The 26,318-nt window shown below is 32.2% G+C and overlaps 1 protein-coding gene across 1 annotated transcript in view; it reads right to left on the bottom strand.

Moving 5' to 3' along the window:
• LOC118184964 (5-hydroxytryptamine receptor 4-like) overlaps window positions 1-22,168 on the bottom strand; it is a 91,666-nt gene extending 69,498 nt beyond the window's left edge. Inside the window, exon 1 of the mRNA XM_035354724.2 lies at window positions 21,982-22,168. The gene's annotated coding sequence lies outside the window, so the exon portion shown is untranslated. The remainder of the gene's footprint in view (window positions 1-21,981) is intronic.
• Window positions 22,169-26,318: the final 4,150 nt, after the last annotated feature.

The following is a 26,318-nucleotide window of genomic DNA, read 5'->3' as shown; positions in this document are numbered from 1 at the left end:
CACAAGAAGTGGTCGAATGGTAAAGCCTGTTCAAAGGTTACAGTTTTAAATTTGATTTTTCAGCAAATTTAAAGGTGGGAGTATGTTGAAACTCTCACCGACAACCACGTGATTTGCGCATGCACGCAGCAAAAACTAAATCAGAACTTTTAGTTGAACTTTGAGAACTCGTGATGGACGTTTGAGTGAAACATGTTAATCCTATTCTTCTGTGTTACATATATATTTTAGTTTAGTGTTGTGATGTAAATTAAATATCTTTTTATCTTAAAAAGCCTCTCCTTTCTGTGAGTAGTGTGTAGATGTACTTAGGAAAAATACTCCCGGATATGCTTTGGAAAAGAAAGAAGATTGAATAAAAGGTAAGTCCTTTTTACCTTTTATATTCTAAGAAATTATTAGAATTATACAGATGTAATCCTACTGCAATAACTGTGCAGTTTCGGCATTATTTTGATAGAAAACAACTCTCCCCCAAGAGACGAATCTAAGAGTCTTCTTTTTTTCTGTTCTACCAAACAATTTTAGATGACTTCTGGCTCGCCAGTATTTTGAGAGCCCTCTTTCCGTACAGACAGGTGACGGGTGACGGAAGACGGGGACGCCTGGCGTATAACATAGGTAAACAGGCATATGTCCAACGTCCTCCACCATCTCGAAGAAACAACTCGCTGGAGCCCCGTGAGGCTGCAGCGGGTGTTTCCATGGCCATACAGGGCTAGATGTCTTCCTTGTAGACACTACAGACACTGATAAACATCCATTCTTTCTCAAGAATTCGACCAGAACCACATATACGGCGGACAGTATCGATAACTACTATACCGATGAAGGCGACTAGTCAGCTCAACAGAGGAACCAGAAGTTAATGTACGTCACAGCGATCTGCTGGAATTATATTTCAACAGGAAAAAGGCTGTCGCGTATGTCGTATGCAAAGTTCAATAATTCCTCTGTGATTCTAATTTACCAATTTCTTTCAGCCTGAATGATCAACTAATTAGTTTCTATTAAGCACGTGCCAGTTGTAATTGCTGAAATATTAGCCTGTATGTCAGCATTTGTAGGTAATACTGCTGCATAGTGAATGCGTATTCAGTCTACAGGGAATGATTTCCCCATACATCCATTCCGGATATCTGTCAGTCAATGCCATGTCATGTGTAATGTATTACATTTAGTTAAATATATAAAAAAACATACAAAATACTGAATTCAGACCACTCTTTTTGATATAGAGATTTAGGATTTCAATTCCATTGTATGTTATTTATACCATAAATATTTCGTGGCCTTAGATTCGCGTGCTGTAGTTTAACTATACAGCAGTGTGTGCTTTAGCTTTTTATAACCATCTGCAATTGATGTATAATTTTTGGTTTCTGTTTATCAGTGCGAAAAATTCATATGACAGCCCTTCTTTTCCCCAAAAAATAATTAACAATTTTGCATTTCGAAGAACTGTAGTTTTCGATAAATCTCTCTCCTAAAAAAACTTTTGAATAAATGATACATACTTGTGTATATTTCTAGAAAATATATTCTTAACTTTCAGTATTCTATAATTTTATATATATGTTTAATTAGTTCTGAAAAAGTAAAAAAAAAATAGGTTGGGAATCTGATAAATTCCCGTTTGGCTGAAAAATCGTCCCCCTGGGCTGAAAAATTTCCGTTTTCTCTGTTGACAACAAAATACAGGCAGCTTCTGCAGAGAAAATTGTTTAAAATAATGAGCTTTTCTCAGTTAATTCCATTTCTTTGCTAAAAGGGCAGTTTAGGCTATTACAAAAGTCTTTCTGTATTTCTGTTTGCCCGGATTTGGAGGTACTACATGGATTTGTCATTTTGTCATTATATCTAAAAAATATATTTTCAGACAAAAACCTTGCTTATTATTTTCCCATGAAAAGAAAAATGTTTGAGAAATTTCAAACGCAATGTTAGCAAAATTTGAGCAAATTTTATTCTGAGAAAACTAACTAATAAGGCACATTTAATTTTTGCAGGAAAGCTAAGCTGCTTCTAAATAATTTAATACATTTTTCACAAGTGCTTAAATTGAAACTGAATAATTATAAAGCCAAAAAAATTACACTGCACATTTACTCAAATTCACAGAGGTTCTTATTACAGCTAACCAAAAGTTAATCTTGGTTTGATTTATTTGATTAATGCAAACCATTCGACGATCAATGCAAACCATTCGATGCCCTCAGAATTGACTGCCTAGAGAAAACGTGCTTGCATAACCGTTACACATAGGAAAATCCCCGAAAATGGCCATGCAGTTTGCTCGTTCGTCATGATTTGAACCTCGGACTGAATTACCAGTTGTTCAACGATTTTACCACTCTACCGCTGCTGTGCCTTGAAGAGCTAGGATTGTAGCTGTGTAAGCAAACCGGTGTATAATGCGATAATTAAACTTGCTCTATGTCACCCTGTAGGTTGGAAATATAAACCGAAAAAAAGATAAATTTATTCCTTATTTCTGTTTTATTTATATTTTTAGTTTTTGTTTTTGCTTCTAAAACCATGTTAAATATTTACTTGCTCATTTGTGCTGTTGTTCTTAGAATGCGCGTGATTGTTCAACCTTAAAATAAAACCGTATTTATTATTATCCTCTTTGCAAAGTTATCTTGCTAAATTTCCTCCCCAAGAAAGACAATTCTCTTTCGTTTTTCCTTAATTTGATTTTAAATAAGGAAAACTAGAGTCTTTATTCTAATCCTATTGTAAAATCCTTTTATTATGGTACACTTATTGAATAACGGCTGTCGAAAGGAGAAGACCTAAAAATAAACTTTAGGTATAATTAAAATAAGCAGAATACACGATCTTTTAATTTGTATCCTAAAGATGAGAAAATATATTATTCAGTAACGACTTAACCAAAACTTCATTTTATTCTATAATTATAACCATTGCAACTAGGGAATGTTTCTGCTATACATTGTAAAGATTTATAAAACTTTTATTGCTTTTAATAACGGCATATTTACCTTTTTAAGTTTGCATTAATAAAAACATACTAGTACAGTTTTAAATATGAGGAGGTTCAAATAATAAAAAACGATAAAAAAGTTTTAAATTTCGAAAATTAAAAGTCTAATAAAATAAATTTAAGAGAACTGAGTAAAAAATAACAATGGGTAGAATTAATTTCAGCATAGCCTAATAAGATTTTATTTAAATATTTCCTTTTGATAAATTGACCGGATGAAAAAAAAACGAACATGAAATAAGTTAAATAACTTCCAAAACAGACAAAGGTTATCTTCATTATTTATACACTTAATGCTATTTAGCTAATTTTTCGGTTTTGACTTCATACTTCACAGACCGCCATTTTATTTTTACTCAGTTCGTTCCTCCGCATTTTATTTATCACAGACATCTCTTACTCTAAAACAAATATGACAGCCGCCTCTCCTACATACCAAAAGAATAAAGCATACTCTAGTTAATTATTTCCAAAAGAGGAGAACAAGGTGAAGGCATTTTATACTACCAAAGACATTTTTTACCTAGAAAAGGCTTGACAACCATTCCTGAAGACTTTGTTCAAATAGCTGTACTCTTGCAAGGCTATCCCCAAGAGTTTTCCTCATATGTACGCATCGCTCAGCTACGGGTATGTGTAGTTGCTAAAGGAAAAGCAGCTCTAGGCCTTGGCAAGTAACTAAGAAAACAAATTGCTTTCTGTGCCTCGCTGTGTCTCTTACTCAGTGCAAAATCCACAACAGGGACTGAAGGAGTACGTATTTGGCGAGACTTTCTTTTTTTTCCCCCTCTTCGAGTATTGCCACCTGGAAAAAAGTATTAAAAAAACGCTTTGAAGACGGGAGTAATTTTCCGAAAAGTGCAATAAAAGAAGATCTTCTCCTTTTATTATTTTTTATACCATTTTAAAATCCCGTCGGCAACAGCAAAGAAAGAAAGAGTTTTAATTTATTTAACAAAGAAGAGTTTTTATTATCAAATCAAGATTAAAAATTTGTTAAAGGAAAAAAAGAATGATTTTTTTAAAACTCTGACAGACAAAAGAGATTATTACGACTTACGCACTGTTGCCTTAATTGTGTAAAGTATAATCCTATTGTGTTTTAAAACATGAACCTCAATTCGAAATAATTAGATATGAAAGGTTTAACGCAAAGTTACGTTCTAAGAAAAATAAATAAAGAAGTGTGAATTATTATGTACCCTCCCCCCCCAAAAAAAAAGACTCTGTGTAAAAGTAGGGCTTAGAAAGGCAATATGTAGTTTATATGTTTCTTTACTTAGCTGATACTTTGCTATCTTTAGCATTATTTTCTTTTAAATCTGAAGGACCAGTCAGATGGAAAACTGAAACGGCACGACTAAAACATTTCCAGATGCGAGACGGGTAAAATACCGTGAAATTGTTAAAGTTGGAATTTGAATACAGAAATGGAATTCAGGAATTTCTAAAAATCATTAAGAGCGAAAGTTTATATACCATCTTTTATTGAGCTTCATTAAAATGCTATTAAGATTTACGTTTTTTTAACCATTGCGAAGTTTATCACAGTTCTGTGCTGATTTAGTCGATCGGCAATATTCCCCTATTAAGCTTATTTATTTTACTTTTTTAAGTCACATTTTGGCAACTTTTACAATAAATCAAAGTTCTGAAGATAGAAATTCCTTTAGGGAAAGTCTTTTCAAAATTTTAGAGAATTACTTTACCCCACCATGCACCTCAGAACTACACCAGCTATTGCCACTGCTCGAAACACTCTGCACCGCTGCACACCGGCACCTCTCTACCTACAGGTCATTGGTGACTAATGACTTTGACAATTATTGGTGACATACTGCTAAGTTTTATTTTAATAAGCTATTCAAATTTATTTTACTGTCACACACTGATGATATATATATATATATATATATCCTGAAAACCAGAGACTGTGAGCTTACAAATCATTAATGCCCCTGAATTTAATTTAACTTTAATTATCATCTGTCAAAATTCCTTTCACACTTGCTCCCAGCTTTAACAGACTAACGCTTTTAACGGTCCCGCTGTGATTCATTTTTTCTTTATAATTTACCTAATTGATACAATAAATTAAAATACATTTCCAATCTGCAGATTTTCTTAACATTTGAAACATAATTGCAATTAATGTTACATGCCTGGCCAAAATTACATGATTTTGATAATAGAAATTTTCCTTAGCGGAGTCTTTCTACATTTTGCGTAATTATCTACCATATAACATCCAATTAATTTGCTGTTATCCTTCTCTCGAACTTTCTTGGTAGCGTCAACGTGATCAAATAGAAGGTCTTTTAATTTACCTTGCTTAGAGACTTGCATATATCTTGTTCTCAGATTGTTGCCAATTGGTACAACACGGAGCCTTTATCGTGCAAATTTGATCTGTTTTAATAAACAGGTTAAATTGAAAGATAGTAAAACACTCATTTATATAATAAATAGGAATTAAAAATCAGTCGAATCACTTCTTAATTATTAAAAATTTTATTTAATTTTTAATGATTTAACAATCTGTATCTGGTAACTGAAATGTTATGTGAAATACTTTTGAAAAAAGCTGAAACTTATTAGCCGTCCATAATTGCGGTTGTTGAGAAAAATACAAAATGTCCTTAAATCTTGTTTCTCAAGCATTTTATTCATCGTGTAACATAAAACTATAAAAGACGAAAGCGGTTTTATGTCCTTGTAAGAGGTACAGACAGTTCCAGAATATATTTGACCAAATGTTTACGTAACATCTCTACGTTTGGACAGAATAAAGAATTTCATTTCCGAAACGGAACATAAAATGGATTTAAATTGGATCCAAAAGGAATTTTTTTCTTGACGTTTGTACAATCGAACTTACGCACGTATATATGTATGCATGCATATCGCATAACTCATATACGATTAGCCGTAGAAAGTTGAAATTTTATATCTGGGACTGCTATAACATCTAGTTGAGCACTTCGTTTTTTATTGTGGTCGGCAGATTAAAACCAACCCATTTACCGGACTTAAAAGTCCTTACCCGGTTTTTATTTTCGCAATCTTTGGTCATAGTCATATACTTCTAATTACGAAAGTGTTTTAAATAAAAACAAATATTCATGTTCTGGCAGTGTCAAATTTAAAAAAAAAATTACTTTTCCACAAATAACTAAATGAAACTTTTAATGCGGTCTTCCGTTTCCTATACTTATAATATGCGAAAGTTTTATACTCGTTACGTGAAAATAAAACCAGAAGAAGTCTGTCTGCCGTATGACAAAAATTAACATGTATATTTAATTTCAAAAATTTCAGTTTTTGATGTTATATTTTTTCTTTTCTTGAGAAAGCGGGGGATTAAGGTAGAATAATTTGAGAAAATAAGTGTAAATAAAATGAAGCAAAAATACGTATGATTTAATAGGCAGTACAAGGAAGTTACGTGTCCATATCATATTTTTGTTCTTAATATGATATCTTTTGGACTTTAACTCACTGAGCCTTATATCAGTCTCAGTGGCATACAGATAAAGCACACTACATAAGGTAAATGAGAGAAACTTCGTGGAGGACACGCTAATGGAAATTAGCTCGTATTCACATTACACATGAAAAATATGGAAACTATTCCCTGTTTGCCGGGATCTGAATGGGTCGATCCAACAGAGCTTTGCGATCTTTTCCACTCGGTGCCACTGGAAGAATTTTAAATATTATTTCAAACTGAAAAAGTGCAATGTAAAATCTATAAGTAGAGAAAGTTAATATTATGACGTTATGAAACCCTTTACAGAAGCAACGCACAGGAATACTGAAACTTCCTGTCAATTATATCTTTTTAAACTGTCAGTTTCGCGAAGAGTCGTGTAAACTGATGGCACCAGGGTGTTCCCTCCAATATAGCAATTTAAGATGCATTTTGGAGCCGCGAGTTGTACAATGTGTTATGTTTCGCGAATTTAGGATCATTGTCCTACTATAATAAATTCCATCAACGGCTGAGCGGAGAAGACCGCTGAACACTAGCAGCTTGATTCGGACTCCAGTCTACGTGAACGGCTGGCTGCAAAAATGTTATCTCGGTTTTTTAGGCTTCTATAATATGAATATGAACCAGCTTGTATCATGAAATCCTCAAGGTAAATATCCCTTTTTTCAGAAGAACTCTTATATGCGTTGCATCGGTCAATTAATAAAATCTCGAAGAATAATCTTTGGTATTTCAATATTTTTGTGGTATTAATATCAAATCCTCATTTTGTAAGATGTTAAAAGCTCGAAAATGTGCCACAATTCGAAAAAAAGATTAATAATCAATTTTGTTTATCTAATCTTGGTCCTTGCAGATCCATTTGGCCATCCTGATGTAAATAATATCTGTTACTCTGTCGGATTGTTCCTATTTTTACTTTTGCTGTAATTTTAAGGTACAACGTTTAATAAACGCAACACTATAAGGTCTCATTCATTGAAAAAACGTGTTGAGCGGCTGCAGATTAAAAATTTCATGACCTATCGTTTGGCTCACATAACAGCCTATGAGCTAATAGCCACAACATTAAAACAGCAATCAGAAAAAGTCTTTGAGGAAGAATTTCAGAATTTAAGATATTTTTCTAAATTTTGACACTAACTCCTTCTTTACCTCTCTTGATTCTGACTCGAAATCGTAAAGATGTAGATTTTAGAACTGCTCAGTATGTTTACCATGTCAAGTCTATGAAAACATGATTTTTGTAGTATGCTCAAGTCATATTTGCTATATTTTTAATCAACTGCTTTTCAAAATCATCTTGTTTAATAATACAGAATACTGTGTAGTATAAAGAAGGTGTTTATATATTTAGGAACACCTTCGCTTCATTCTTGCTTGCGGCAGTGTGAGAGCACCAATAACATTGCTGAAAAAACATCGTGGAGAAAATAATATAATTCGAAAATATCGTCGTGCAATATATCATGGGAGAAAAGAAAGGAAAGAAAATATAGCGATGTTTGAGAAGAAATGTGAGAAAAAAGAAGTGAAGAATTTCTGAGGCCAAGAAAGCAGAAAAGGATCAAGACCATTTTACTGCATAAAGAGTTGAGGAAGGAATTAATTAACTTATTCATTAATTTATTTCCAGATAACGTTTATGTGCTAGTAAGTGATATGTAAATTAAATGCGTTCTCCAAATTTAGAAATTATTATCTAAAACTTGCATATTATAACTCTGTTAGATAATGTTTCGGATGTCATATGGCTGAATCCCCAAAGCACATACAAATAATATGGTATGCAAATAATGCGCATAGCAACAGAACAGTGAAAACTTTTCAAATATCAGGTATTTTCTTATACAGGACGTGATCTGTATGTCGCGAGGGTAGTAATGCCGCCCGAAAATTTAAAGATTTTTTGAACTACGTGAGACTCAAAACTAGCTGCAATTAAAAGTTTAATTTTACAGAAAAAGTATAAAATCTATGCGATGACATAAAATGTCGATATTTTTTCAAGTTGTATTATAAACGTACACAAGTACGTCACACTGGTACCAAGAAAATAAATACAGACATATGTGATTCAATTTTCATTTACATTACAAATATGAATTAATATTCTGTAATTTAATATTTTATTTGTTGCTTTTAACATGTAAAATTTGTTGACTAGAATGTTTCAAAACATCGCTGAAGCTCATTAATGAAGATGTATTTGGGAGCCCGTAAGTTTTCCTTGTTATTGTTTCAGATGGCTTAAACTTGCAACTTATTGCATTCCCCGGGAATGGCCAATACCCGTCAATCATTTAGCCTCCTCATTATTCGAAACTTTGCTCAATGGGCCACAACGGGCCACCGATTTTACTTTTATGAGAATGAGGGGGTTCCATTTCAATTTTGATGAAGAACTCCTTGGAGGACTAATCCAAGAGTCACCCATTCCTCTTTCTCTATCATCAATCTTCTCAAGAGAACTTTGACCTGGTTAGATTTTTAAATACTCCCTCCCATTCAGAACACATACTCTATTATTAACAATATTCAAGATTTCTCCGCGATTCGAACCCGGAACAGCGATGAGGAAATCAGCAGCACTAACCATTATACCGACCAGACCCTCCCCCTTAAGTTTCCATATATTACATAACTTTTCATTATTTTGATTAATTATGTTTCGGGTTTCTGTGGAAAAAGATGTTCTTAAAACGCAGATTTTATTCTGATTTTAAATCCAGCGTTTCAGTGAGGATTTGTTAATTGGTTAATACATTAAGACAGAGCTCACTGTCTGAGGATTGTGTGCTATGACTGAGATCTTTCGTAGAGCACATTTTAGAGAAAATGTTTGTTTCCCACATTGTCGGAACAATGACAATTCATCTACCTAGATGTTTCCCGGAATTTGAACCGAGTCGAGAGACCAGTGTTGAACGATCTTATTCATTTGGTTACTGGTGGTTGCATTTTAAAGTAAGATGTTGTCAAGTAATTATTACTTGAAAACATAATTTTATTCGAAAACAAATTTTCATTTTTATTTTCTTGTAATTAACGTATAATTATTATGCTTAATCTTCTTGCATCTGATTAATTTTTTAAAACGATGTGCAGAAATAATTAATATCAGATATAATGATATTAATAAGACACGATGCGTTTAATTTAATTTTTGCATTACTTACAGTTAGTTTATGCTATATGAGACTGTTGCTTTGTAACTTGACCATAAAAATCATAGTTCGGATTACACTGCAGGGAGTGTAACTGTGCAACTATTAAATACTGCAACCGAAGGTTGTTTGTAAAATATAGGTAGTAACTCTCATAGCAAGCGTTAGTTGTTTAATTTATTCATCATAAGTCATAAAGAATACATGAGCTAAAACTCTCATATTTATAGATTTAACTTTAGCACTTTCTCGTCACGACCTCTTTTAGATTGGTCGCTCGGAATACAAACACCTCTAAATGCAAACACTATCCAATCTCCAAAGCGAAACTGTCATCGCATATTTCATTCAATCGAACCCATGTGGGCGAGAGTAAACTTTGCAACTCTCGGTACTAACCTTCGTTTCTAAATATAAAGCCTCTAGAACCACTTAACCGACTCTGCACTTCAAGCATGAGGGTCGAGATTTTGCTTCCGAGTGACGCCGAGCTGCTAACCCCTTCCTTACTGGCACATATTGCGCATGCATAATGAAGGCTGGATTTGAATTATTGACTACGAACAAGCTGCAGTTAGAATACCCCTCTGCATACATCCTAACATCCCTCCTCTGAGTAGGAGAAGGGATACGTGAAGGTGGCCATTAAAAGTTTGAACTTTTGAATGTAGGTAGCGATTTGCACGTATACCAGTTAGAGTTTGAATTAAAGAGTATGTGGTTTGGGACATGTCGACCTGCGGCTGGAATGAAAATCAACAGAAACACGTTCATGTATATAAAAATATGGAATCCGCTGAGATTCTTAAAATGCGTCAATGTAGCATTACCTAGTGGCTTCGGTGAGTGATTCAAAGGAATAGTTGTGAATAATTTCCACCGGTTGGCAAAGTTATCGCAAGTGATAAAGTAGAGTAATCAATGAGGCATATTTTGCTGCATGAAGAACATACATTTGCTATTTAAAATTAAGTAAAACTCAAGGTAGCATTAAAAATTTAAACTCTGATTGCATGTTGATTTTGATGTAATTTATAAATTTTAGTATTTTTGGATAAATGGAATATACAAGATATAAAAAAAGTATTTATTTAAACATAAACATACATTTCTTTGCTAATTTGAACGACATTTTTACTGTGCAGTGCTTAGAAATCAAACACGTATAATTTGTGAATTTATAATTAAAATGTTTTACTAAAAATCAGACCCCCTCATATATAGAAACATCCTTACATTTTAGAACATTCGGTAGGACATATAAATATAAGTAACTATTTGACAGGAGCATAACTCTGATTAGAATTAATCTGCTACTTGTTAGGATGAAATATGGGCTACACAATTTAATAAAATACTTTACTGTGATATAGAATGAAAACTTAATGATACATTACCACCTATATATTTTCAAGCATACCTGTATGTAGTACCCTGGATGGAGACCTAAACTAAAATTGCTCAGCTCTAATTAGATGTGACTGTAATTCTTGGTAGCTGTGAAATACCAATAATTGATATTGTACAGTAGCTATTTGAATGGCTTGTTTAACACTAAAACACTGTAATTACACTACACTGTATAAAAATTAAACTCCTTCCTTTCGTTCTGCTATTTCGTTTATTAAAATACCCGATCATAAATCCCTACTAAATTTAAAAAAAATATTTAGCAAAAATAAATTATAAATTTCAAATTAATGCAATAAAAATAATAGCAATCTTATTAAAAATGGTTTATCAAAAGAGGCGATATGTGTTGGAACCAGAAGTTTACAAATGAGCAGAAAATATTCATTAGATTGTTATATAAATCATGAAAGGATTATAAGAATGATGTTCATGTAGACGAAACAGGGGCAGGTGGAAGAGGGCGGAACATGAATTTTAACATTTGTTATATAGGTATAGTTCTAAGCCTATAACTTAGCAACTCCGCTACAATTTCTGAGAAAGAGCATACCGGAGGAATACATAGGATAATTTCCTACTCCTCTTCCTCTACCAACAAAACAAGCGAAAAGACGTTCAGCTTACTCATATTTATCTGAAATCTTCATTTTAATTTGTGCATCTTCCCTTTCTGCTTTAAAATTACATATCTTGTATAATCATTTTTCTCGATTACCTCTTTTCAGATTAATCGGTTTCATGCTTGCGTATGTAATGCTTCAATGGGGATAGCTCTTATCCGGTCGCAAATCAAGATACCTGTTTGACTCCTATGTTTTTGAATGCGTATGCACGTCTGTCTCTGCCGATTTCCTCTCGCTCCGTCAGCACGTGTCACTCGCTTTGCCGTATAGTTCATTGCCTAACAATGTGATAAGTTATATAAAATTGTGGGGTGTATATCGCACCTATAATGATGTGTAAATGAGAATATACATAAGGAATTAAGTGTCCAGAAATAAATTATATTTTATTATCTTCAGTCATATCTATCTGTAAATGTCATCTTATGTATCTGTGCAGTTATCTTCTAATCATGAAGAAGTTACGGACTTGTTTACAGTTTTTTGGGAGGCATTGCTCTGGATAGAAGCGAGACTGGGACATCCACCGGTTTACCTTACCTATGTTAGACATTAGGTGTCTCCGCTCTCCGTCAATAACCATCAGCCGGCACAATGAGATTTTTACCTGGCGGATGAAACTCTAATGGTCCAATGGAAAAGTGTCTGCAAGTTCAAAAGTTTTAAGAGTGAAATGAAATGGGGCATTACAACTGCAGAACAAAGCTAATTAATTCACTTTAAAGAGGAAGAAGTGCTGTCGAAATAGTGAGCGATGCGGTGTTATAATGCAAGCTTCTGTGTCGCGCAAGAAATTTATTTACTTGGAATTTTTCTCGTCGTCATCAATTTAAAGCATTACTCTCGTGAATTGAATATTATTAAATGCATTAAATCAAGTTGGTTTTCAACGTCAAGATTGAAAGTTGTGTTTTGAACTGATTACCTTTAGTCTTCAAAATTAGTGTTGAAATTTGAGACAAAAGACAAGTGTGAAAGGAGTAATATTTTAGTATTTGTTTTAGATAATTTTGAATTTATAAGTTTACTAAATAATTTTAATATTATTTCAGAATTTATATTGAATGAATTTAAATCTGTTTTTGTATGCTTAAACTATATTATCATCACCATGAATAAAAAATTTCCTGATTCTTTAAAAAAATGAAAATGTAGACGAGATTAAAGCTTTAAAAGTGTCACAAGAAAAAACCGGAAGTATTTCCTTGGATAAGGATAAATTTACCTGTCTTATATTTGATGCAACCACATATATTATTGTAGACAAATATTTTATGTTCTTTGCAATACATGGTTGCAAAGAATGGTACACGGCAATACAAAGAACGGCAATACATGGTTTGCAAACTATTTATTGCAAAGAATCTTTCTGACAAAGACAAATTAATTATATTTTCAGATTTTTTAAAAGGTGAGTCCTTATCATTCTATATCAGAAAATGTGTCGAAATTCGTAATTGGAATTTATTAAAAGAAATATTTTTAACTTACTTTGTAGTTCAGGAAATATTGCATTAGATGATTTTATTTCGGTTACATACAACAGATTACAGATATTGATAAATATTTCCGTCTGAAACTAAAATTTGGTTCTACATTAAATTTAAATGATAAAATTGAATCGTTAATATAACGATTGCCAAAGCAATTTCGTACGTTACTGTCTGGACAAAATATAAGCTCACTTCAAAGCTAAAATTTCCTAGCACGGAAATTATTTCCAACTTCAAATGCAGCTCAACAACCAAAAAGTACCAGTAATGTGCCCAGATTTGCTGTTCCTAGGAAGAATCCCCGTCCATATTTTATCCAACACCATTCTACTCTCGGTCTTATTTGCGTCAAATTCTGATCTGGAGAAAAGTTCAGCCACCGCTATCGAGGTGCCCAGATCCACAATAACGACCACTGAATTATAATTCGACCCCTCCTTTCAACACTAAACTTCGCTTAGAAGATGACATTCACACACGGACATGACTGAAGACCAAAAAAATGTAATTTATTTCTGGACATTTAGTTCTCATTCCCACGCCCTTATGGTTGCTATATGCACCCCAAAATTCTACATAACTTACTTCATCTTTAGACAATGAACGAAACATCGTGGCAAGTTGCACATGCTGACAGAACAAGAGAAAAGAGGAAAAGGACGAAATGAACACGCGTTCAGAAACTTGGGAGAGTCAAAAAGGTATCATGATCTGTACAGGGTAAGAGCTATCCGCATTGCAGAATCCCATAAACAAACATGAAACCAACGAATTTGGAAAGACGCACTCCAGAAAAATTATTATAAACACTTTCTACTTTAAGAACAGGAAGTGGAGATACACAAATTAAAATGAAGTGTTACGGGGTTATCCCTAATTTGGTTTTACGTTTTTTTAATCTCTTGTCCATTGTCTAGAGATGGGATAAATTAAATAAAATTGTGTGGTGCATATCGCACCCATAACGATGTATGAATAAGAATATGCTTCGAGAATTAACTGTTCAAGAATAAATTATGTCTTGTTGTTTTCAGCTACGTCTATTTGTGAATGTTATCTTATGTATATATGCAGCAATGTTTTTAATATTAAGAAATGACAAAATTCATTATATATACTTAATGTACGTGTGTCTGTGTATATCATGCTAGTTTGTGCAAACGATACAAGACAGTTGGATTGGATGTGCTAGAGAAAGCTGGTTCATGGTAATGTCTACAGAAATCACCCAACTTCATGCCTCATAGAATTTTTCTTTTGAGAGTTAAGTGTTCATATTCTATTGTTTCTGAATGATATCCAGGGTCTAAATGAAGTTATCACCTTTGTTATAAAACTCAGAAATATAACTCATAAATGCCGTATAAATTAAAAAATAATTCAATTTTAAGCGTCTTTTTTTCTTGTACAGTATGGGTGCATGACCGCTTGTATCATAAATTGTTGAAAGTTTTCCCAGCACTTCTACACAATATGTACATTAAAAGTCTCGAAATTAACATTTAACTGCATTTAAAATTAAAATGTTTGAAATAGATGAAGGGATGAATATAATGTTGACCGAAGGAACTACTTTGCATTCTAACCTATAGCTAGCCTATTGCATTGCGGTATAAATACTGTATTATTTTTATACCACCACGTCTAGGCGTTTTGTTATTAGAACGGCTGCATTAATACTCATAGGGGCGATTGACTTCGACTAACACTACCAACGTTTCCCGCAGTGATACCAGAATGACTTTATTCCAAATCCTACCAATATTTTGTTTAGAAAACCGCTGGAGCGGGAATTCAAGGGTCTCGTATCAGAATTCGGTACTTTATGTCGAAAGTATTAACTGTCGTGAAATTTAAGTGCTCACATGTTAGAAAGATATTGAAATTTTCATGCCTTTTCAAGAACTCGTAAGGGGTCTAACGATTAGGCTTTTCTTTTTAACAAGTTGAGTCATTCACAGACACGAATATATTCTTCATTAGTCGAGCACACTACATATCCAACAGGTAGAGCAGAGCTGCGAAACCTGTCTCGGCATACCAAAATTGTAGTCTTAACCCTTTCCGGCACGCTATCTTTTAAAGTCGGTGTTTTGATAAAAAAAAGTAGGCAGTCTAATTAGGCCTAGAGGAGTATACAAGTAAAATTTTGTGAAAATATCACTTATCGTTTTAATTCTGTGGCTGTGCCCAAAGTGGCACACTGATTGAATAGAGCTTCGAAAAGTGCTAAAACAAGCATTCTTGTCAATGAACTGACCGATGAGATGCGGAGAAACAAAGAATACAGACTCTCAGTTGTCCTAGATTATCGGTGAGCCCGGTCTGGGCACACCTAGGGTTCGCAGTTTGACTTTAGGCAAGATTTCAAGGTATAAATTTAAAACTAATATAGAATAAGGAGATTAGCATACAGCCAAAAATAACATAGAAACTCCTTTTCAAACAATTTCTTTTATACCCTAAAAAAATCTGGAAGATTTCTTTGAAAAATGAGCCTCTTAAAAAACTAAATATGGCTAAAATATATGGACTGGTTTGTGTTGAGCTGCCGTCTACTATAAATAAAGAAGGTTCAGAGTAACCTATAAATCCTTTTTCATTCAATTTTCTGTGCGTACAGAAGGAAATTTTCAGGTTTGTCCAGACCGGACACACTGTGCTGCAAAGTGCTAGGTCAAGCAGGGAATCTTTACTTCGTAAGTATATTGCTGCACTCTAGTTCCTCCTTGTGCATGATTAGGATTTCTTCTTTTCGTGCGATTTTTTGACAGTTCTCCATAAAGTAAAATTCATTCGCATGCTTTATCGTAACCAGCTGATTTAACATTTTACACTTTTCCAAAATTCTGGTAAGCTGCTCTCATACTTTACATTACTGATTTATATATTTGTTACATTTAAATATTTATATATTTAATATTATTATTTTGGGGGAAGAGGAGGCTGCGTAACAAAAATTAATTCTGCAGGGAAAACAAATGAAATTTTGAAAGATAAACTTCAGAAATAATTCAGCGTGCTTTGGCCTTTTTGTAAAGCGAAAATTTTACTTAAAAAAAAGTGGAGTAAAATTATTTTCTTATCTCTGTGGCTAATGGTAAGAAGTTCCTTCTGAATTAGTTTCTCATTACCTCAATACATGTGTCTATTACGAATTATACGAGAAAATTGTTTCTGGTGTCTTTTAATAATCAGTTACTGGGAAAACTGCATAAAATATAAATTTAATCCATCTTTTACTGTCAAATAGATTTGCTGTTGTTGTGAATAATCTCGCTCGTCTGAAATCAGAGCAAGGCAACGAAATTCGTCATAGAATGGAGGCAAGATTGCGCCTGTCGTTGTCAACAGCTTTGGACACCTTACAGGTGACAGTATGACTTTTCTCAGTTCTGCCCCCAGTTTTGAAGGAGAGCTCCCCGGAGGGGCGTGCTTCTGAGGATCTCTTACCCCTCTTCCCCTACCACCAACCTTTAGAGAGGTCTTTCGGCTCGCGCATATTTAGCCAGGCTCGAATGCCAGCAAAGGGCTGACTGCAAAGACATTTTCGAAGGTTTCTCCTGTTAACATAAATATAAACCACTTAGAAACTCTAGCACGAAGACATCGTTCCCCTCTTTTGCTTTACCGTATTCAAATAAACAAATAAAATAACAAGCGGTTTAGTAAACCTAGAGCGCATTACTAAATTTCAAATATTTTTATCGAGTGGTTAATCTCGTTATAAAAGTACTTTTTATCTACATTGTATGTAAAAATGCTTTGAGCCTTATTAAGTTTGGTTTGATCTACTCAGATTTGTTAAAATCAGCATTTAAAAATCCGAAATCTTAGTCAGCAGCAGATAATGCAGTTTCTAGACATATATTGGCATCCAAGGTTCTGTCATCATACTTTTTGCCATTAACGATAGAAATTACAATTTATCTTAAATATACAACTACAGGTAAAGTTAGCAGCAATTAAATGCGCAATATATCGCTTTCAGAGACAATAATTAAATTTACCTCATGCTTGCATAAACGTTCCCCTTTATCATCTCTTTTTAATATCGTGATAAGTATTTCTCTAGAATCCAAAGCACGAAATAATGAAATTCCTTCTGTGAAATGCAATACTGGACGCCACCGATTATTAAATAATTGTATTTCAGAATAATTAATTCTGCCACAATTGTTCACAGTTAGCATTCTACATAATTAAACTCTCATCAGATAGGGTCTTTAATGGATGCGAAATTCATTACGATATTTTAGAAATTTACCAGCGTCCAGATACTCTTGGAAATAAATTTACCGAAGTACCTTTAACTTATGCATTTATAAAGGCCTAAGAAATAGAAACATAGTTTTACAACACTTCAGTTATAGTCCTGTAATGTCAAAATTTTATCTGATTTTCTACTGTATTAAGATGCTAACTGGTAGCAGTCTTTTAAACAAAAGCCGAGCTAACTCAATTAATGGAGCTATAATTCATATTTGTTAGAACGATATATATTTTTGTAAAAAAAATCCTTTTATTTAATGAAAATGCTTTAAGGAATTCTGATTTTAAAAAACAACTTAGTTAAAATACTTTTATGATATTTCCCAATCAAGAAATTTGCTTCTATGAAAATCCTATGGATAATAGTTGATTAATTGACTAACGTAGAGCACACTAAGGCTGTCTGCTTAGATAAAAGACGAAAAGTTAAAGTTCTTAATTATGGGTATCTACATGAAATTACTAGATTGTGTGCATAAATGGCAAGATGAAAGCTCCAACTTAGACAGAAATGTTCAAAAATGCTTTAAAGGAAATTGCTTGCTCTAGAATTTTTACACATTCGATGTATCATTTATATTCATTCTCTTCAAATTTCTCTGTTGTCTTCCTTTTAACATGGAATGTGTGACATTCTATCTTTGATAGAAAGAATAATAATCAATTATTCTTAATATAAATGAATTACAGCACTTTATTTAACTTTCTACAATGCTTCAACTTACTTATAAGTATTTAAATTTAATTTTGCTTATAGAATCTGTAATTTTGTCAGTCAAAGAAGAAAAGGAAGGAGATCATTTGGGGCTTAAAATTCCCATTGCAATCGATTACTGAGCATTAAGCTGCATAATATATGAAGTTAGAATATATTTTATTAGTTAAAACTTTTAAAAACTTATCAGCTGGGTATAAACCATTCACATTAAATACATTATAAGCTAGAAATATTGCCAAAATGATTCAAAGATATAATAAAACTTGCAGATTGTGATTTTAAATTGTTCAGTTAGTTAAAGGGTGCAAAATTTTAGTTCTAAAGCGAAATTAAAGTTCTTATACAGATCGAATGCTAATATTAGGAAAGGCAATTTTCCAAGTTTCATGGATGATATGCATTGCATAAAGCCTTATGTTTCATGGAATGCAACACCTGTCAGGTCGCGTGGATGATGGTGTCATGGTAGCGTAATATCATGTACCAAGAGTGGAAAAAAAATACTTAATTAACTACAGATACTGCTAACATCAAAATTATATTTTTGTTAAAAATGTGAAGTGTAGCAAATACGCATGAAAGATAAATTTGTATGCAAATTTAACACTGATAAAGCAAAATTTAAAATCAAAAATATATTCGCATAGAATTGTGCAATTTACAACAGCAATCGAACTCAAGAAAATTAATTACTAAAATTTAACTCAATTAAAACTACGTCAATGCATATGATTTGCCTCGTAACTTTTACGGTTGAAACTTCCAATCGAATTAAATTTATATAGTTCCATAGTTCATAACTCTGATGACGTAATTAATCAGTACAATGGACCTTTAATAAACAAAATAAAAAATTTAAAAAATAAAATAAAATCTGAAAGCTCTGATTTTACATTACGTCCAAAGGCGTGTTTCTCTAACGTTTTGTGTGTTACCTTTATTTATTAAATATCATGTTCTTCGCACTTAATCCAGAAAACTCAATTCAACAACAATTTCCTAAAATATTTAAAAAGAGCATATTTTTAGAATTTCCAATACAGTAGTCTCGGGCCCTAGAGGTAATTTTTTTCCCTACAGTGCTGCCATTGCTCGCTTTGAAATCGTTGAGTTTGCTAATCCAAAATTCTTTAATGTTTGATAAAATATGAAAAAGATAATAAAACAAATTCCAGATTCCAAATTTGGGCTTCTAGATGCCCATTTTTGAATGGAGGACTACGTTATTCAAAATTTGATGACTCTAGATACCGTCATTTTTTCACAGTGCGAGAAACATACATGCATTCATGCAGATTATTCATTAATTAATTTCTTTAAATAAAATGCAGAGCTCTAATACTTGGTGACAACAAAGTGAAACGCCAATTTGTAGCGGACGACGCAAAATGGCGAAACTAATTAATAGACCTTCTCAGCAAATTGCCCCTATAAGCTAATAAATGAAAAGCGCTCTTTATAATTTTAGTAAATTCATGACACAACAAAGCATAGTGGTATCTTTTCACGTCTTAAAGAGAACTATTCTGAAGCACACAAACTTTCTTGTGTGTCGTTCGTTTTTTCTCAAGTTTGTTTGGAGCGCTTCTATCAATTGCAGTAGGAATCCAGAAAATTGAAATACAAATTAATTTCCTTAGTTATTAGGCATAAAAGACATGTAAATGAGTTTTCTCATTTTTAATGAGTCACGTACATTTAAAGCGTTCAAACATGCCAAAAATATAACGCAATTTAAAGTGTAATACCTTTATTACTAAGTGGTTTATGATCATGAAATTTTGTATAGGTACTTTTACATAACTGGTATTGTATTCACTGCCTTTACTCCATTTTATAAATGCTTCATACTATAAAGCATTTCCTATCAAATAAGAATAAAATAGCTTCTTAGTAATCGATATGAAATTGTAATATGTACTCAGTGCAGGATTATAAACAAATAAGTCGTTAATTTAACTAATATTTTTTTTCCAAATTATGAAAATTAGGTGAATTAAGACGACCTAATTTAAGAAGGTTCAAAACATAATTCTTAAAAAAGAATTTGTTTTATAAGATCTCAAAATAGATTATTTTTTTTAACATAAAATTAAAGCGAATTTCTAAAATGTTTTGTGGAAAGCATAGTATTAGGTCATTTGATGCGCATATAATGTTTATACAATTAGTCAAAAATTATTGATATACTGACCTTAGAGAAATCATTTGGGCTTAGAGAAATCATTTGGGCGAAAAGGAAATTTTTATTTTGAGAAATCTTAGATATAGGCACCATTAATCTTCTGAGTGACACGGTGTTTCGCTAAAAAAACCCAAATTTCCGAAACCCGCAATGAGAAATAGGTGTTTTTTTATTTTGATTCCGAAATGACCTTGGTACTTTATACCAGAATTGATTTACTTTCAGTATATTGGCTTAATTTCTTGGGCAGATTTCAAAATACACGTATTTATTGTATGTTCTTACGAACGTAACAAAAAGGATTCTCGGCCGTTAATATACGGCCAAACCAGTCAAAAGATTTTAAATCCTATAAGTGCGTATTACTTTCTTAAAACTAATGAACAAATTTAAAACTATATTTATAATTTTACGTTTGCAAGTCTGAATAATTATATATTCAAACAGATCATAATTTCAGATGATGCATACTATCATATGGTGCTTGCATAATCATCAAAATTTTGGTAGCGACAATGAAATGTGCCGAACCGAAATTTCGAAACGCTTCAAATTTAATTAAAGTTCTAAAGCTTATATTAAAAGCTTAATAATATGCGTTAAATACCTAATAATTGGCCATTTTATACAAATATAATGTTTACACAATAATTAAAATTTCGTGAAACTGTAATTAACCAGATCGGAGAAAATATGCATGCAAGCAGGAAATCACATTTTAATGAAATCTTAATTAATGGTATTAAATTACCATGGAAACTTGTAAGTACATTACGTTCATAATATTATTAAATATATAGATAGAAATAAGAATGAGTTAATTTTACTATAATGCGTAATTATATATCTGTACAAGAATGAATAATGGGTACCAAGGCATTATATGTATAGCTAAAGAGATTTAAAATAAGTACTTTGCCAAAATGCTAATGCATCGTCTTAACTCTTTCAATGACAAACTCTTAGAAATACTCTGACCATATATTTGTTTCTAAATGGAATCGGCTTTAAAATGATTTAAAAACTCGAAAATTAAAATAAAAGCAGAAAAAATTCGAATTAATGATTATATAAAGGCGGCTGGTCATTTAAAACTGCATTTGAATATTTTATCACAGTTTTGAAAAATTTTAATATTATTCAGTGTTGATCAAGAGGTTGAACATTTAAAATATAAAACTGTAATCTAATCAAATTAAAATGTTTTTTTTCCCCGTCTTTTATTAGAAAATGTAAGTGCTTGGCGGAAACGTACTCTCCTGTACAAGTTTAAAGAGATTCTTCATTTCTCTCCTTTACTTCCGCAATATAAGCATGGGCGAATTTTGATCTATCTGCGTGCGGTTTTTCTATCACAAAGTGAGTATTCATTGTTGAGCACTGCTTCTGTCGTAATTCATTATTAAGCTTTAGTTAAAAGTTTGGAGTTTTCTGCTCGTCCATTATATGTATATTTAATTTCGTTTAGTTTTCGTTTGTGCTTATCGTTAAGTCCCAAAATGCACATGCAACTTTAATGTTGGATTTATTCTCTGTTTTCTAATTCTTCAATTCTCACTGTATAATTATAATAATTTATTAGGATATAAAAGTTAAAAAGGACTTACTTTTTATTCGATCTTCTTTCTTCTCCAAAGCATATCCGGGAGTATTTTTCCTAAGTACATCTACACACTACTCACAGAAAGGAGAGGCTTTTAAGATAAAAGATATTTAATTTACATCACAACACTAAACTAAAATATATATGTAACACAGAAGAATAGGATTAACATGTTTCACTCAAACGTCCCCATCACGAGTTCTCAAAGTTCGACTAAAATGTTCTGATTTAGTTTTTCCTGCGCGCATGCGCAAATCACGTGGTTGTCGGTGACAGTTTCAACATTCACTCCTATGCTATTCATACCACAGCGAGCGTCATACGTTCGCTTATTCGATTTGTTAGACAATCAGGGTTTATTAGTATCTGCATATTAATCAAGCAATTGAAAATTGTTATTTGAGTAAAAGGAAGCTCTTTGTTTTACACTGTTTGTTTGTAAACTGATGTTGTCAAGGCGCCTCTGTCATGTTGATTCCTTAGAAATAAATCTGAATTTCCGCTAAGATGAATAAACAAAATGAATAATTCTGAGTGTCAAATGTTTTATTATCCACGTTAAGTATTTTGAAAACCTGTTTAGTGCTTGGATTATCGATTCTCATTCACTTATTTCTCGTGTAAAAAATGATTGACTGAAAAAAACCGCGGAATCATAACATATGTAAAGCAGCTTATATCGCAATTATCTACATATAGGCATGAAATGCGGCCAGTTTTAAATTAAATTTTATTTATTTCTATATGTTAAATTAAAAAATTTATTAATGCAAATTTAGTAATTGCTTTTTTTGAAGATATCATCATAAATCCAATTTTTTTTTGCCCGTTAATACTTGCTACTTACAGTAGTGATTCTTTTCAACAGGCATCTTATAATTATCATCGTGATTTTTTTCTTGCTCTGCAGTTCGAAACTTAAGAAACATATGTTTTTCGAAGCCATATTGCTAATATTAGCGTTTCTTAAATAACTACACAACTTTAGTTTGCCTTGCATTAAGAAAAAAATTAAACTTATTTTCTAATTTAAAAGTTGTAGGCACAAAGATCGCTTTTCTTTTGATTTGAGACTATAAAAAATGCTACATACTCTACAAAATTTTTTTTCCCTGATATTTTTTTGGTCCCTGTTTTTGTTTACGTTCGTGTATGTTGGATGATCGTGACTTCAGAACCATTAAAAAAATTTAATTAACTTAATTAGCGAAACTACCCGACCATAATTTGTCTAAAGTAATTATGCTAAAATTTAAGAAATAAAAAATAACAGCGCTAAAAAAAGAAGCCCAGAGAACTATATTTTGTGAGAATTGGTAATTAGGGGAATTAACAGTACTTTCTTTCAGGGTAATTATTATGTATAAAAGCAATTTTTTCGTCAAATACTGTCATGAAAGGGGAAACTACCCTAGATTCTGAACTTATCACATTTAAATCTACATGTAATGCATTTTTTTATCTCGAAACCTAAAACACTTCAAATGTATTTTTAATAATGTGATGTCATTAATACGAATATCTTTCTTTTCATGAAACATTTGTTATTCAGCTGCTTTCAAATTTACCATATTGAATTTACGTTATTTACGAAACTGTTAAGTACTTTCTACAGGTGCAAAACTTTCCCCCTTCTCAAAGGTCCAATTCTGTCCGGAAAATTAAACTGCAGGCTAAAAAAAGAGCTGTTGTCATTACACGATGAAGAAGAAGTTCATTTAACTCCAATGTTATAATTAATTAAAACAAATTGTTTAAAAATAATCCATCTAGTTTATTAAAAAAATCCTAAAGGTTTCGGATTTTTAATTACGTCCAAAGGGGCGTTTTTCTAACATTTTGTCTGTTACCTTTATTTATTAAATATCACGTTTTTCGCGCTGAAACCATAAAATTCGGTTCAATAGCAATATCGCAAAATAGTTTTAAACTGAGCATATCCCTTTAGAATGTCTGTATACGCAGTCTCACGCGCTGGAGATAAAAATGTTTTTATCTGTACAACGTTGCCATTGCTCGCTTTGAAATCCTTGAGTTTGTTAATCTAAAATTCCTTAAAGATTTACAAAATATGAAATCGATAATAAAACAAATTCCAAATTTCAAATTTGAGCTTCCACATTCCCATATTCGCAGTAGGATTACGTCATTCAAAATTCGATTGTTCTATGTACTGTTGTTTTATCACAATGCGAGAAATATACGTACATTTATGCAGATTTTTCATTATTTAATTTCTTCAAATATAATGCAGGACTCTAACATTTGGTGGCAACAGTTTGAAAAGTGAAACGTACATTTATAGTGAACCAACGCAAAATCGTAAAATGAAAACAATAGTCCTTCAGGTCAAAGCCCCTTTGAGCTAAACTTATTTTCCCATGATAAATACTGATGATTATACATTTGGCATAAAAGGAGCTTTCAGTGCTTTGTTTTGTTTTTCTGCTACAGAACTGAACTATAAATTTCCTGTCTACATATTATTATAGTTTGTATACAATAATAAATGAAAAAAATCTGAAAGCTTTCAGATTTTATATTAGGCTCAAAGATTCGTTTTTTAAAGTTTTGTGTGTTATATTTATTTATTAAATACCAAGTTATTTGCACTTAAACCATATAAAATTCAATTCAACAGCAATATCATAAAATATTTAAAAGGGTATATATTTAGAATTTCAGATAAACAGTCTCGTGAGCTGGAGATAAAAATCCTTTTTTTTTTTTTCGTACAGTGTTGCCATTGCTCGATTTGCTATCGTTGATTTTATTAATCAAAACTCATAAACGCTTTGCAAAATATGCAATACATAATAACACAAATTTCAAATTCCAAATCTGGGCTTCCAGGTGCCCATATTCGGGTAGAGACTTACGTTATTCAAAATTTAATGGCTCTAGGTACGTTGTTTTATCCCAAAGCGAGAAACCTACATACTTTTATGCAGATTCTTTAACATTTAATTTCTTTAAATATAATACAAGGCTCTAATATTTGGTGGCAACAATTCGAAAAGTGATTCGCTGTTTATAGTGAAACAACGCAAAATGCCAAAAAGATTCTCGCCAAACAATTCTGGGCAAATTGCTCCTTTGGCCTAGTTATAAAATGATGTAGCAAAAACCATGTAGGCTGAATGAACTATGTTTCTTTTGTTTTGTTTTATTTATTTCCTCAAACCACTGATTTTCGCTTTTCGAAAGGATTTTGTCACCGGTAGAAAAAAAAAAAACAATATTGCTGCAATTGCATTTAGCAGATTTTAGCAGTATACGTCTTCAATACCCGTATCATGAAATTTACGAAAACACAAACAATCAATACTTAGTATGCAAGCACTTCCTCAGCATTTTATAAAATTTGAAATTATCTTTCAGTAGGTGTTATCAAAGTCTGACATAATAAGGCAAAGTGTATTTTTGAAGCACAAATATGTGTTTCGTTTATGAGAGCACTAAGAATTCAGTGAAAAATTACAATTTAAACAGAAAATATAAATAAGATTGTTTCGTCTTTCTACATATTTTTGAATGTATTTAAACTTTGAAATGTCATTCAAGCATGTTTTATTACAAGTAGAAAAATGTTAAATCAAAATCAAAATGTGAATATTTCAAAGTAATAACTTATAATTAAAATTAACTTCTGCTTTAAAATAACAAAACTCGTTCTCAAGCTAAAAGATTTAATACACTAAAATGTAATTTTAAATTAAATTTAAGGCGTAATCATTTTAAGGAAATATTGTAGCTAGGGATATGTCATAAATAATTTTACAGTTCCGAACGACAGCTGGATTTTATCCCTCCTTAACGTGTGCCTTAGTGAGTGTAATCGGAAGCGTTTCCAGCTAGCATCGGAAAGCCCGAAATTCGTTTCCTGCCTTGAGCATTCTACATTTTTCACTTCTCCTGCTCCGAAATAAAAGTAATAATGATCTCTGTATCATTTCCTCTCGATATTTATATGATCGTGAAAAATTCGTTTTTTGTATTAGTGGGTTAACAACAGAACAGCGCTAAAGTCGAGGAAAACTGATAAGGAGACTCGAGTTTGAATAACAGCTGCATGGCAGCTTCCGTAGATTTTCCCATGTGTAACATAGATACGAGGAAATTTGCTCGTATATAAAAGGCCCTCCTCGAAAGCATCTCTTCCAGTAGGCAAATAGCCCGCAAGTTGTTTTTAATCACCTAAATGTTTCAAGCAGTTCTTTAGATGTCCATAGTTTTGACGTCATTATACAGAGGTCATAGTATACATTTTCCTCGAAAATAAAGTACGCTTCCAAAGGACTGTGATCCTTTTCATCTATAATTGCAGTTTTGTCATCACAT

The sequence above is a fragment of the Stegodyphus dumicola genome, chromosome 8 (genome assembly GCF_044657685.1).
Source record: "Stegodyphus dumicola isolate Sdum_Otavi_A_Nest chromosome 8, ASM4465768v1".
Classification (NCBI taxonomy): Eukaryota; Metazoa; Arthropoda; class Arachnida; order Araneae; family Eresidae; genus Stegodyphus; species Stegodyphus dumicola.
The sequence above is the reverse complement of the archived record's forward strand: the minus strand, read 5'-3'. Positions and strand labels throughout refer to the sequence as shown.